This window comes from Dioscorea cayenensis, unplaced genomic scaffold (genome assembly GCF_009730915.1).
Source record: "Dioscorea cayenensis subsp. rotundata cultivar TDr96_F1 unplaced genomic scaffold, TDr96_F1_v2_PseudoChromosome.rev07_lg8_w22 25.fasta BLBR01000126.1, whole genome shotgun sequence".
Classification (NCBI taxonomy): Eukaryota; Viridiplantae; Streptophyta; class Magnoliopsida; order Dioscoreales; family Dioscoreaceae; genus Dioscorea; species Dioscorea cayenensis.
In genome coordinates, this window is record NW_024086517.1 from 33,839 (window position 1) to 48,185 (window position 14,347).

At 41.1% G+C, this 14,347-nt stretch overlaps 1 non-coding gene across 1 annotated transcript; it reads right to left on the bottom strand.

Annotated features, from left to right (window-relative positions):
- Positions 1 to 8,247: 8,247 nt before the first annotated feature.
- On the bottom strand, positions 8,248 to 8,354 carry LOC120253599. The gene has a single exon (XR_005534334.1). It is a non-coding gene; the product is annotated as a small nucleolar RNA R71 (small nucleolar RNA).
- Positions 8,355 to 14,347: the final 5,993 nt, after the last annotated feature.

Consider the following 14,347-nt stretch of genomic DNA (forward strand, 5'->3'; position numbering starts at 1 on the left):
AGTGCACAAGACAATACTAGAGGTGAAACATGATTCAATAGAGTACAACAACAAATATGTAACTCAAATCAATCATTAATCCATGCTATAAGAGTCTTACAATAATGAACAAGCCATCATGGGTAAACTAGCATGCAAATAATAACCTAGATCATAAAATACACCAATCCCCCACCTAGTTATGTACATTGTCCCCAATGTACACTAATCATGAAAAGCATGGTAATATATGCAATGAAAACAATGGAGGAGGGTGGAACAAACTTCCCCGCTTAATCTTGTGCACACGGTGAGGAGTGACCCGAACCAAAAGTGTCGCAAACGTTTCATGTCGGGTCCGGCCTCCATGGAATGTGGGGAGGCTCACCAAACTCCCTTAATGCCCTGCAAGGCATAAGGGGCATCATTAATCCAAACAAAAATTAAGATTGCAAGAATACATAATAGGGAGTAGTCAACAAATAAAAAATACTAGATATAGAGTAGTAGAGTTCTACACAAGGTTCGTAGCGCATCCCCTCACAAACTTATTGAAATCAAGCAAACAAACACACTTACATAAAAAGTAAAGCAAGACAACAAACTAGAGAAATAAAACAAATGTCCATGCTCAAATGTCCAAGTAGTCATCACAAGATGTTGAAGATGTGGATGTCATGGTGTGCTTCAAAATTGTTCAAAACCTCCAAAGTAAATTGGTAAAAGGTATGATCATCAATTGAGAATAGATTCACCAAAACCCATTTGAAAGTAATTCCTTGAATTGTTCATCCATCCCAAATGTCTCCAAAATACCCCAATCTATGTGATGAAGTGTGCCACATAGTTTGGTCTTCGAAACTCCACACTTCGCCTTATGATGAGCATGCTTAAAGTGAGGTTCTTCGGGGTTGGCATAGTGTTTCTTGGAGGTTTGGAGGCAAGTTCCTTGACTTGTGGCATTCCTACATCATTAAAAATTCAAATAAGAATGAAAGGAATCGAAGAGAGTGTATCATGTGGCATGAAAAGTGATGAAACATGAAGAAAATGGGGTGAATAGGATCCATACGGGCATAAGGAGCCCGTATGGATACTATTCAATTTGCAAGAGTTTCCCCAACATCATGAATTTGAAAAATTTTGTACATAAATTCGAGATCAATCAAATACATGATGTTCATACCACAAAATACAAGCTAAAATCTTGAAACAATCCACACAAAAACTCAAGAAAGCAAGAAGAAAAAGAAAAGAAAAATTTTTTTCATTCACAATAAGCTTCATACCAACAAAGGAGGAGAGCACTAGAGTGGAGCTTGAAGAAGAACACTAGATCTACTTCCCAAGGAGATGTGGAGATGATTTAGAGTGGTATTTAGTGAGATCCGGCCATGGAGAGGTAGATCATGGAGGCTAGGTCACGGTTGGAGAAGAAGAAGAATGAGGAGAGAGACAAGTTGACAAGGTTCTCATGAAGAAAAAGGGTCTTCACGGTCTCTATGAGGTGCTCATAAAGCCCGCGAGGAGTAGTGAAAAGTTTCTGAATTTTCTTGATGGTCTTTATGCACTCCTCATAGAGCCTGCGAGGAGTAGTGTAAAATTTCTGAATTGTTTTCATGGTCTCTATAAGCAGCCCATAGAGACCGTGAGGCCCTAAAAACTTGGTTTAAAGGCTCCTTTGCTTCTCCAAACACATGGCCATGGTTACAAAAGGTTCTAAAATCATCTCCACCATGAAATAATGGCTCAAAGTTATGATCTAACACATAAAATGATAGCCCAAACTAGTGCAACTCCACCATAAAATCAAGTGAACAACCACATGGACAATGATCATGATAAACAAAATAATGAGAGCATGGACTTATTCAAATTAACAACTCTAAGAAAATACAAAAAATAACAAGAATACGAACACAAAGAACCCACAAACATGAAAATAAACCCCCGAATGCTTGGGTTGCCTCCCAAGAAGCGCTTGTTTAACGTCACAAGCTTGACATACCTTGTTACTTACCTCATGGGGGCTCGAATAGTTTGAAATTCCCCCGGTCATCATTGAATTGTTGGTGTTAAAATAGAGCTTCAACCTTTGGCCATTCACCTTAAACGTACCTTTTTCGGGGTGATCTACCTCGACTGCTCCTTGTGTGGAATTTTGAGTGACCGTATATGGACCTGACCACCGTGACTTGAGCTTCCCGGGGAATAGCTTTAGCCTCGAGTTGAATAGTAACACTTGATCCCCTGCTCGGAATTGTTTAGGATGCTTGATATGCTTATCGTGGTACTCCTTCACTCTTTCTTTGTAAAGTTTGGAATTTTTGTATGCCGTGGCGCGCCATTCATCCAATTCATTTAATTAGAGCTTCCTCTCCTCACCTACAAGAGTAGAATCAAAATTCAGAAATTTAATAGCCCAATAAGCTTTGTGCTCAAGTTCTACAGGTAGGTGACACACTTTTCCATAGACTAATCTATACGGGGTGGTCCCAATAGGAGTCTTATATGCTGTTCTGTAAGCCCACAGAGCGTCATCTAAGTGTTCTACCCAGTCTCCTCTATTCTGAGCAACATTTTTCTCCAAAATTCTTTTTAAATCACTGTTGGAAACTTCCACTTGCCCGCTAGTTTGTGGATGATATGGTGTTGCAAGTTTGTGGTAGACATTGTAGTGCTTTAGAATTTTTGCAAACTGAGCATTGCAAAAGTGAGTGCCTCGATCGCTAATGATTGCTCGTGGTGTTCCAAACCGGGAGAAAAGCTTCTTTAAGAATTTTACCACTGCCCTGGCGTCGCTTGTTGGTAGGGCTTGAGCTTCCACCCATTTAGACATGTAATCGACTGCCACGAGAATGAACTTACAACCATGTGAACTTGGGAATGGCCCATGAAGTCAATCCCCCACACGTCAAAAATTTCACAATCTTGATTCCAATTCTGGGGCATCTCATCTCGGCGAGAAATGTTACCTACCCTCTGACATCTATCGCATGATTGTATGAACTTTTGGGTGTCTTGAAACAATGTCGGCCAATAGAAACCTGAATCAAGAATCTTCTTTGCGGTCCAATTTGCATTGTAATAGCCCCCAGTCGGTCCTGAATGGCAGTGTTTCAAGATACTTAGACCCTTAGACTGCGAAACACATCTTTGAACGACCTAGTCTGAACAGATTCAAAAAAGGTAGGGGTCCTCCAACAAGTAGTGCTTGAGGTACGAAAAAAATTTCTTCCGTTGTTGATGAGTGAACCATTTTGGGATGACACCCCCAACTAAGTAGTTGGCAAAATCAGCAAACCAAGGTGTCTCGGACTCTTCCACGACTTGAATGTTATACAAGTGCTCTTCAGGAAATGAATCATTGATATCTCTCTCTCTCTCAAAGTTTCAAGACTAGGATTCTCCAAACGGGATAAATGATCCGCCGCAAGATTCTCCGCCCCTCTCTTATCCTTGATTTCAAGGGCAAACTCCTGAAGCAAAAGGACCCATCTAATCAGACGTGGTTTTGCATCTGACTTACTTAGTAGGTACCGCAAAGCTGAATGATCAGTATAAACCACCACCTTGGAAAGAACTACATAAGATCAGAATTTATCAAATGCAAAGCCCACGGCGAGCAACTCCTTTTCTGTTGTGGTGTAATTCTCTTGAGCATCTGTTAACGTTTTACTTGCAAAATATATGGGACGAAAGTGTTTGTCTTTTCGTTGCCCAAGGACTGCACCCACCGCAAAATCACTTACATCACACATCAATTCAAAGGGGGAATCCCAGTCTGGAGCTATCATTATGGGTGCTTGGGTTAGCTTCTCCTTAAGGATGGTAAAAGCTTTCATGCACTCATCATCAAACTTGAATGGTACATCTTTTTCCAATAACTTCGTTAGGGGTCTAGAGATTTTGGCGAAGTCCCTGATGAATCTTCTATAAAAACCTGAATGTCCCAGAAAACTCCTGATGGCTTTAACTGAGGTAGGAGGAGGTAGCTTCTCTATTATGGAGATCTTTGCTTTATCTACCTCGATTCCTTCTTTTGAAATTCTGTGACCCAAGACAATCCCTTCTTGAACCATGAAGTGACATTTTTCCCAACTTAGTACGAGGTTTGTTTCTTTGCACCGAGCAAGAACACGTTCTAGATTCTTGAGGCATAGCATAAAGGAGTCACCAAATACAGAGAAATCATCCATGAACAGCTCCATGAAGTCTTCCACCATATCTTTGAAAATTACCAACATGCATCTCTGAAAAGTGGTGGGGGAATTACAAAGGCCGAAAGGCATGCGGCGGTACGCAAATGTTCCATAAGGGCATGTGAATGTGGTTTTTTCTTGATCTTCTGGCGCAATGGGAATCTGGAAATACCCTGAAAAGCCATCCAGAAAGTAGTAGTATAAATGCCCAGCAAGCCTCTCAAGCATCTGATCAATAAATGGTAACGGGAAATGATCCTTTCGGGTAGCATCATTCAATTTCCTGTAGTCAATCCAGACACGCTGCCCTGTGATTGTTCGAGTAGGTATTAACTCATTCTTTTCATTAGTGATCACAGTCATTCCCCCCTTTTTAGGTACTACTTGCACTGGGCTCACCCACTCACTGTCAGAAATTGGATAGATAATGCCTGCATCAAGAAGTTTGATGACTTCAGCCTTTACTACCTCCTTCATGTTTGGATTCAATCTTCTTTGTGGTAGAGCTGACGGTTTATGATCATCCTCCATCAAAATTTTGTGAGTGCAAAATGAGGGACTTATCCACTTAATGTCAGCTATATTCCAAGCAATTGCATTCTTGTGTTTTTTTAAGACATTCACCAAATCTCTCTTTTGTTTGACCGTAAGGTTTGAAGCAATGATGACAGGAAGCTGAGTTCCTTCCCCAAGAAATGCATATTCGAGATGCTCAGGCAACTTTTTCAATTCCAGTTTAGATGCTTCCTCTATTGACGATCGCAGATTTTTATTCAGCAATACATCACTATGTTCTAGTCATCTTCTTCTGCAAATACTGAGCTTTCATCGGAACTCTCATTGATGGCATACACAGGTTGCACAATATCCTTAGTGTTTTCCCCCTTATCTCTGCTAGGTTTGTGTACCGGAATTAACTGATATGCTTGAAGTTTTGCTATGTCCAGTGTAGTTAGATCAGTAGGAATACTGACTTCTTCTTTCGTTGGAACTCTTCCATAATTCATGAAGTCTGTAAGCATGGTTTTCCAAATATTGTCTTCAGCTGCTGTAATGGAGCCTTCCCATGGTTTGAATCTACATATTGTACTGTCCTGTATGTGGAATAAATGATGTATAGGTGGTACCCAATCATTCCAGAAATCAACCATAGCCCGCTCATGCCCTTGTGTAAAGCCCAAATCTGCCATAATGAACCTCTCTTAATTTTACTGTCTTGTGCAACTAAATTTGATCTATTTTCTCGTGTCATGCACAGTACCTTGCAAAGTCAAGAAAGATAAAGAAAGTTAAGCTCAAGAAAAAATAAGACAAATAAAAGGAAGAAATAAAAGAAAAGAAAAAATGGTTAGAGCAATAAGCTAGAAGTTTCCTAGAATTCCTTAATGTCCCCGGCAACGGCGCCAAAAACTTGATTGATTACCCGTAAGTGTACTGGGGTCGCTAAATAATACCTTGAGCAAAAAGCCCAAGGATCATATTCCACGAGGGTTAAGGAGCTCCTATTACTCCTCCATCACTCACTTTCTAACCTTACAATTCAAGCATGGTATACTAATCTAATACAAGCAAGATTGTAAATAAAACACAAGTGTAATGACTCCAAGTCAAGCAAGAAAATCACAAGAGCAATGATGATAAGAATAGGCTCTAGGGATGAGGATTCCCAAGAGGGGTCATCAAGATATAAGGATGCATGAAAATACATGGAACGGGTGATTTAGACTGACGGACCTCAACAATAGTTCAACCCTAATTTCTCGGCGGCTAAACCCTAATCCCGTACAAATGATGACAAGGATCTTTCCTTAGTCATATTCCTACGATTGCATTAAGTGAATGGAGATCACGCAACAAGGACACACTTAACATAAGTTTATCCTCATGGTTCGGAGGGGCTACCTACACCCAATTTCTCAGCATGTTGGTCAACAAATACCCCTATTAGCTCATTAACGATCTAGTACACGTGAGTAGGTCACGTCTACATGTACAACTCAAACAAGAACGAAAGATTTCTCCACATAATAGTTCTAGGCATGAAACACAATGAGCCAAATCATAAATCACACCAATGCATATCAAATATAAATGTAGCATCCAAAATACAAGATGAACCCCACAAGTTTCACCTACATCCGGCGGCCTTGGGGGTCTAGTGTGCCATCACACAAATAGGTATCTCAAACACAACAAAAGCAAGAAGTAAATGCATAAATGACACTCCCTAGTCTGAATGATGAAGAGGAGAGAGAATGCCGCCGAATGATGCTTCTTCTAGCCCTAGAGATGCCGAATGCTTCTCCTCCTTTGATGATAAGGCTTCCCCTTTAAGTTCAAGCTCTTGATCTTCCCAAGCTTCAAGCCAAACTCTCTCCCAAAGAATGGTGTCTTCGTTTCTCCCCTTCCTCCAAGTGATGGCTGCCAAAAAAACCTTCAAAAGTTTGCCCTAGAGTCTCCAAGAAATCCAGCCAAAAAGTCCCCAATCTTTCTCCAAAAATCCCTTTATATACCACTGATCATACCCCCTTGATGGCCTCTATCTTGAGTGCTATACCACTCCCTATGGCCCCCATCCTGAGTGCTACACCAAGTGCTATACCACTCCCTATGGCCTCCATCCTGAGTGCTATACCACTCGCTATGGCTTCCATCCTGAGTGCCATACCACTCGATATGGAGCTCAACATTGACACTATTTGGGGTAGGCAAACTCCATCAAGTAAATATCTTCTATTATAGCTACAGTGATCATCCCGGGCTCTATACCGGGTAGCATTGAGGCCGTATGCCATGATCCAAATCCTGACTTAAAACTCTCCAGGGGCTGCAGTGATAGCTAAAGTAATCTTACTACAACGTCGATGTAACAAGATTCTCCACTCATGTTGCTTTGCTACAAGATCTCAGGCTTAATCGTGGTTAGGGGACCTTCCACTGGAGCGAAGGGTTAGGTCTATAATTAGGAAGAGATTTATCACTTGGAATCCCTAGAGCTCTTTTGCAACTCTATGCGAGTGCGAGGTTGAGAGGTTATCTAATCTCTCCTCGGGACATGTATAGAGTTAGGTATAGTTGACCTTAGATTTGGGACTATGTAATGAAGGATTTCCACGACTCACTATTGCATTGATTAGGAAGCATAATAGAGGGTTCTTGCACTTGAAGTAATCGTCCTTGGCAGAGCATTATCCGAGTACCCCATCTTTATCGATTGCTTTACCTTCTTCTTTACTCGTGCTCTCTTACTTGTTGATTTTACTTTTGAGAATTGAATCATTGTCACGCTTATCACTATTGATCTTTCACATAGCTAAGAAGCGGATTAAGTGTTTTAATTCTCTACTCCCTGTGGATTCGATACCCGCTCACCCGGGATTATTACTTCGACAAATCCGTGCACTTGCGGGATATACGCAAGGGGACCTTGTCAAGGTTTTGACGCCGTTGCCGGGGAGTAGGCGTTTAGAGATACTTTGCACTTTGTTTTCTTAGCTATTTCACCATACATTCTATTTCATATCTTCTTATTCTATCATTGTTCTGATTTTTTTTTCTTTTTTTTTGGGTGCAGCTCCAGGTTATGACCCAAGGGAATTCCTCGATATTGGTTGAAGGAGATCCTGAGCAAGAACAGTCTAATCTAGCTGATTTGGAAGCAAAAGAATCCGAAAACATGGCAGAACAGAATGAGCAACAGCGAACATTATCTGAATATGCCAGACCTTCAGTGTTGGGGACACAATCGATTATTGTGCGTCCCCCGATTATAGCTCAGAACTTTGAGTTGAAGCCGACATTCATCCACATGTTGCAGCAATCCGCACAGTTCAACGGTTTGGTCGATGAGGATCCAAACAGTCATATAGAGAGTTTTCTCGAGGTGTGTGATATGCGGAAGATAAACGGAGTGACGGATGATGCCATCAAGTTGAGAGCCTTCCCATTTTCTTTAAAGGGGAGAGCGACGCAGTGGCTACACTCATTACCTAGAGCATCGATCACCACATGGGAGTAGATGGTAGAAGCTTTTCTTACCCGTTATTTCCCTCCCGGAAAATCTGCAAAGCATAGGAATGAGATCTCATCCTTTGTTCAGTTGGAATTGGAGTTTCTATTCGAGACATGGGAAAGGTTCAAGGAGCTCTTGAGAAAGTGCCCGCAACACGGATTCCCGGAGTGGATGATTGTTCAGACATTTTATAATGGTTTGAACCTGAGTACTATTCAACTCTTGGATGCGACAGCAGGAGGTACCTTAGGTAGCAAGACCCCCGATGAGGCCCGTCAGTTGATTGAACAAATGGGATTAAACAGCTACCAATGGAATGCTAGGGAGAAGAAGAAACTGGCCGGTCTCCATAAGATAGATGCGTTAACTTCATTGGCGGCTCAAGTGGAGAGTTTGAGTAAGAAGTTAGATCTTCTAACTTCAAATAGAGTGGCGGCCATGACTAATTGCAACGAGTGTGGTGGAGGACATGCTCCCTCTGATTGCCCGATCTCTATTGGTGATGGTTCTTCGGTGGAGAACGTTGATTTTGTAGGTAATGGCATGAGACCTCAAGGAAACCCATATAGCAATACCTACAATTCGGGTTGGAAGAATCATCCCAATTTCTCATGGAGTAATCAGGGTCCACAAAAGGCCGTGGGGTCACCGGGTTTCCAACAACAAAACAAGCCCCTCAGGTAGAAAACAAAGTCTCAGGTTTGGAAACCCGAATGACTGACTTAGAGAAGCACTTGGCTAGATTTATGCAATCTGCAAATACAAGGTTTGAATCAGTCGAGGCTACACTTCGCAACCACACCGCCTCTTTGCATAACCTTGAAAATCAGGTGGGGCAAATTGTGAAGTCTTTCTATGAAAGGCAACATGGAAGCTTGCCGAGCAATACAGAGAGCAACCCTAGAGAGCACGTGAAGGCGATCACTTTGAGAAGTGGTCGTGAGGTTGAAGGTAGGCTTCCGAGTGAGAAGCCAAAAGAACACACACCCGAAGTTATAGAGGTAGAAGAGGGGACAAGCAAAGGGAAAGAGGTGGCACCCCCACCCTTTCAAGCCAAGAACTCCCTTTATCCCTCTAGATTGAAAAAAATGACCAAGGGGATGAACAAGTACAAGAAGTTCCTGAGTTTGTTCAAGCAACTCCCCATCAATATTCCTTTTGTTGAGGCATTGGCCCAAATGCCTAAGTATGTGAAGTTCTTGAAAGACTTGTTGACTAACAAGAGGAAGTTGGAGGAGAGTGCTTCAGTGATTCTAGATGCTTCATGCTCGGCGGTGTTACAAAAGAACATGCCAAACAAGAAGAAAGACCCGGGAAGCTTCATCATTCCGTGTAATATTAGCAATTTAGGTGAGGAAATGACATTAGCAGACTCAGGGGCCAGTATCAACGTCATGCCATACACTTTCTTTCAAAAGCTAGGCTTGGGCGAGCCTAGGCCTACTCGGATGACTTTGTAACTAGCGGACCGAACAGTGTGACATCCGAGAGGCATCATTGAAGACGTGCTTGTCAAGGTGGACAAGTACACTTTCCGGTTGACTTTGTAGTGCTAGATGTCGATGAGGATGCGGATGTACCCTTGATACTTGGGAGACCATTCTTACGGACTTCCAAAGCATTGATTGACATGGATGGCAGAAAGCTCACTTTGAGAGTTGGAGATGACAAGCTCACATACCGCCTTGCTGAAGCCATGCAGCATTCTCTTGATTTCGATGATACTTTATACTTTCTAGACACTAATGATGAAATTGTTGATGAATATATGTTGGAAATGTTCAATCCGGATCCGTATGAAGGTTTGTTCGACCAAGAGGAAGGACATGAAGATGTAATGATGCTTGGATCGACGGAAGAAGTACCGTCTACCCCGGGGATCTTGAAGAAGGTGCTCCGGAAAATGAAGAGTGCTAGGAGACGCTACCGGAAACACTCCAAGGCTGTTGGAGACATCCGTGAATGGAAGGAGTTGGATGAACCATTCCTAGGTGGTCCCAAGCCCGATAATACACCCTCTACTTTCAAGAGATTGTGCTCATCATGCTTTCAAGTCATGGGTAAGAGGGAAAACTTCATTTATGAACCCCCGTAAGGTAAGACAAGGTACGTCAAGCTTAGTGACGTTAAACAAGCGCTTCTTGGGAGGCAACCCAAATGTTTACTGTTTTCTTATTTTCTAGTTTAGTTTGTTTGCATGAATAATCTGTTAAGTGTTGGTGTCTTGATTTTTAGATGCTTGTGCTGAGATTTTCTTGTGGGCTTTGGTGTATTTATCGTGTGTTTTCATGTGGAATTGGCGAATTTGTGTCGTTTGAGCATTTGGCCATGTTTCACTGGTAAAAATTTACATAATAGGGCAGGCTCTGAGTGTGTAAACATGTTCAGAGATTTTCTGCAGAGCCTGCAAAATTTTCTAAGGCATCCAGAGAAAACACACGGGCGTGTGGAATTTTCGCATGCCCGTGGATTTGCACTGCAAGCTCATCCAGAGAAGACACAGAGGCGTGCAGCGATCCCTGTGAACGACCATGCGAATATCACACGGCCTTGAGTAATTTCTGCACGGGCATGTGAATCCTTGCAGAGTTGGGCAGATTATCCCGAGAGCACACAGAGGCATGGGCTCGCCCCTGTGGGCGACCTTGTGAAAACTGCACGGGCGTGGGTAATTTCCACACGCCCATGCGAAACTCTACAGAGGAGTTCTCTGCATCCCGAGAAGACACAGGGACGTGTGGCCGCCCCCGTTAGTTGGGCATGTAAATGTCCAAGCCCGTGCGGAATTTCCGTACGGGGGTGTAGAACACTTGGTATTTTTCTCGGATGTCCAGAGAAGCCACGTGGGCGCGTGCGGGCGCCACTCGATGGACCAAAGCACAAAGGCCGAGATTTTCAAAGACGCCAAGAGTCAAGAGCGCTTAGAATCGATGAGTGTTTTCCCGAGGGCGCACAGGGGTGTGTGTGCACTCCTATAGCTCTCTTGTAATGAGGCGCACGGGCGTGGGCAATTTCCACACGCCCGTGTGGATGCACAGAACGGAAAGGGTCGCGAGTTCTTTTTAAAGAAGAATAGTTTCTCTCCCTCTTCACTTCCTCTATTCATCTGAAAACACTCTCACATCATTCTCCGATTTCATAGCGCCAATTTGGTAGAATTTTTTTGCGAGGTTTTCCGGCCGATTCTTCATTTTCTCATCCCATCTCATCGGTAAGCCCTATTTATTATTTTCATCGGCAATTCATGGTTTCCATCGATTAATCTGGGCGTGTGAAAAATCCAGAGGCCCGTGTGGTCGCCCGATTCCAGCACTATTTAAATCTGATTCAGGCCCGATTTCAGTATTCTTTTCTCCATCTTTTCCCAAACTTGAGAGAGGGCTTCGGCTAGGGCAATGCTAGGGCTTTGGAGATGTTCTACGGCTCCGGCATCGCGCGTCATTTGGAAGAAGGTTATTGGGAGAGCTTTCGTCGACACCGATCCGGCGAGGTGTATCCTAGGCCGGACAAAGGATCCCTTGCGATGAGTAGAGGACTCTACACAAGACTATTGACACGACCATCGAGAGGGTTTTCTATGGATTCATTGCTTTTACATTCTATTTCTTTGATTGTACTTAGGTCCATGGAGAACTAAACCCCTAGTGGGTACTTGGGTATTTGTGAACCCTAGGATGTATTTGTTTCATTGAATATCTTTATTATGCTTTCAATTAATTGATGTTTATTGTGAGTTCCAACCTTGAATACTTGATTGTATGAACATTTCCCCTAGAGTGACACTAGGGTTGAGAGTTCTCGTTGATAACTGATAAGTTCTTGAGTAGACATATTTTTATATATGTTTTACATGCATTGAGCATCATTTTTACTGTGGTTTATGTCTCATATTGTGTATTTGGTGTTATTTTATGCATATAGGTTGTGAATGCCTTGAAGAGTAAAAGGGAAGCAAAGATAGGCTATAAAGACACAATGTTGGGAGTTCTTGTTCAATTCAAGGACCAAGACACGAGAGCAGTTCATAAACGTGGGCCCGAACCCAGCTTTATGGACCCGGGACGCCGACAAACGGCTGTACACCTACAAGGCCGAAACCAAGTAAGCATACAAGGCCTCAAATCCTGATCCAAAACAGAACAAAGAATCAAACTCAGTGGATTGCAAAAATAATATAAACTTATTCAAATAAAACCTAGGCCCACAATAATCGGGACTTATTACAAGCTAAATAAAACTGCATGGCCCAACGATCCTTAAGCTGTTATCTCGCCACTCGACCTCTACTCCCGATCCGAAAAATATCAACAAAATTTATGAGCTTGATAGCCCAGTAAGCACCCACTAAAAATATTGGGATCATTTATATAAAATCATAATTTATCAAAATGAGAAAATTGGAAACCAGAATTATTTCAAGTAAACAAAGATGTCAAAACTGAGCATATAGGTCCCCCAAGCAACTATTGTCAAAACAAAATCACAAAATTCATATATTTATCCTCGGTGACCCGAGACAAAATTATCAAAAGCCATATTTTTACCCTCGGTGACACGAGCCAAAATTATCAAAGGCCGATATTCTTCACCGACGGCAAGCGGTGGGAAACTATAGTTTCTATAACAAAATACGTGTCGATATGGTCAGTGTTTAAGCCCCAGTGACAGGGTTATTGCATAGTTAATTGGGGACTAGTTTCTATGTCAAAATACGGCATACTCACAAAACGATGAACTAACAAAATTCAAAACAAGGAAAGTACAAGAATTTACAGTAACATGATCCCAATTTTGTCATATCATAATACACCAGTTAATGGAATACAAACATGAACAGATAATAAATAAATAATTCAAAATATATATGTCAAAATAATCAGTAATTTTCTTTAAAAAAAATTCCAAAAGTTCACAAAACTTGAATTTTCAAGTATATACATATAATAGGATTTATATGTGGGATACTTATCTGATTCACGCCCAAAAATACCCTCAAACCTTACACCTTTGGCATGCCCTATATTTGGGAAGAGATCCTATTAGCTTTAAATAACAAAATCGAGGCTAACAAGCAATAGTATATATATATATATAAAGATTTTTAGAAGGGTACAAATGCAAAAATTTCAAACTATTATTCTACAACCCCAAATATTGATTATTGTGAGGGTACAATAGCAATTACCGACTCTAAGAGCCAAATCAATAATTCCAACATGATCAATGAGTACTAAAACCCTCAAAACTTCACTCACACTTTTCCAAATCACAAATTTGAAAAATCCGGGAATAAAAGACACCTAACACTATGACATAGCCGAAATTCACATAATTTAGACTACTACTCAATTTATAACATTCAATTGAATCTCTAACTATTTCTGCAAAATTATAATTCAGACACATATCATTAAAATATGTATATCTCTTAGCCTACAACTCCAAACTTAATGACATTTTACTGACAATCAGATAACTCAAAAATTAACGACTTTCTTATTTTTCACCTTATCTAATTCAATTTCTATGATCATCAAAATCGGCCATGATTCTTCAAATTCTGCACAGAAATATCATCCGAGACAATTATACTAAAAAAGCTATATCTCACAGACTACAGATGGAATAAATCTGAAAGTTTTCAGGTATTTAGGTAACATCAAAATATACAACTTTCATATTTTACTCTCCTCCAAATTATTCCTCTATGATCTCTAAAATCGGAGAGGGATTTCTGCTATTGTCAAAAACGAAAATCTGAAACCTCTCAAATTAAATCAACTAACAATTCCTTTCTCATGGCGAAAGATTGTATCTCAATCAACTATACTTCACATTACATCAAATATATCATACAAAATCTCATCCTTGAGATGTGATTAAATCCATACAAGCATCACGGTCAAAGGTCCTAAGAATATGCTTAGGTGCATACATCAAAAGAGAAACAAAACTCCTTCAAACTACAAATTGGGAACAAACCCTAGAAACTCAAGGTCTAAATCTAAAAGCTTAAAGGTGAATCACAAATAGGAACAAATTTTTAGGGTTTCGTAAAGAAAGAAATCTAGAGCCAACCGGCATCAATAATAATTGCACAAAGCTTAAAGATCCTACCTTGAAAGAATCAAAAAACAACTCTCGAGAAGAAGAT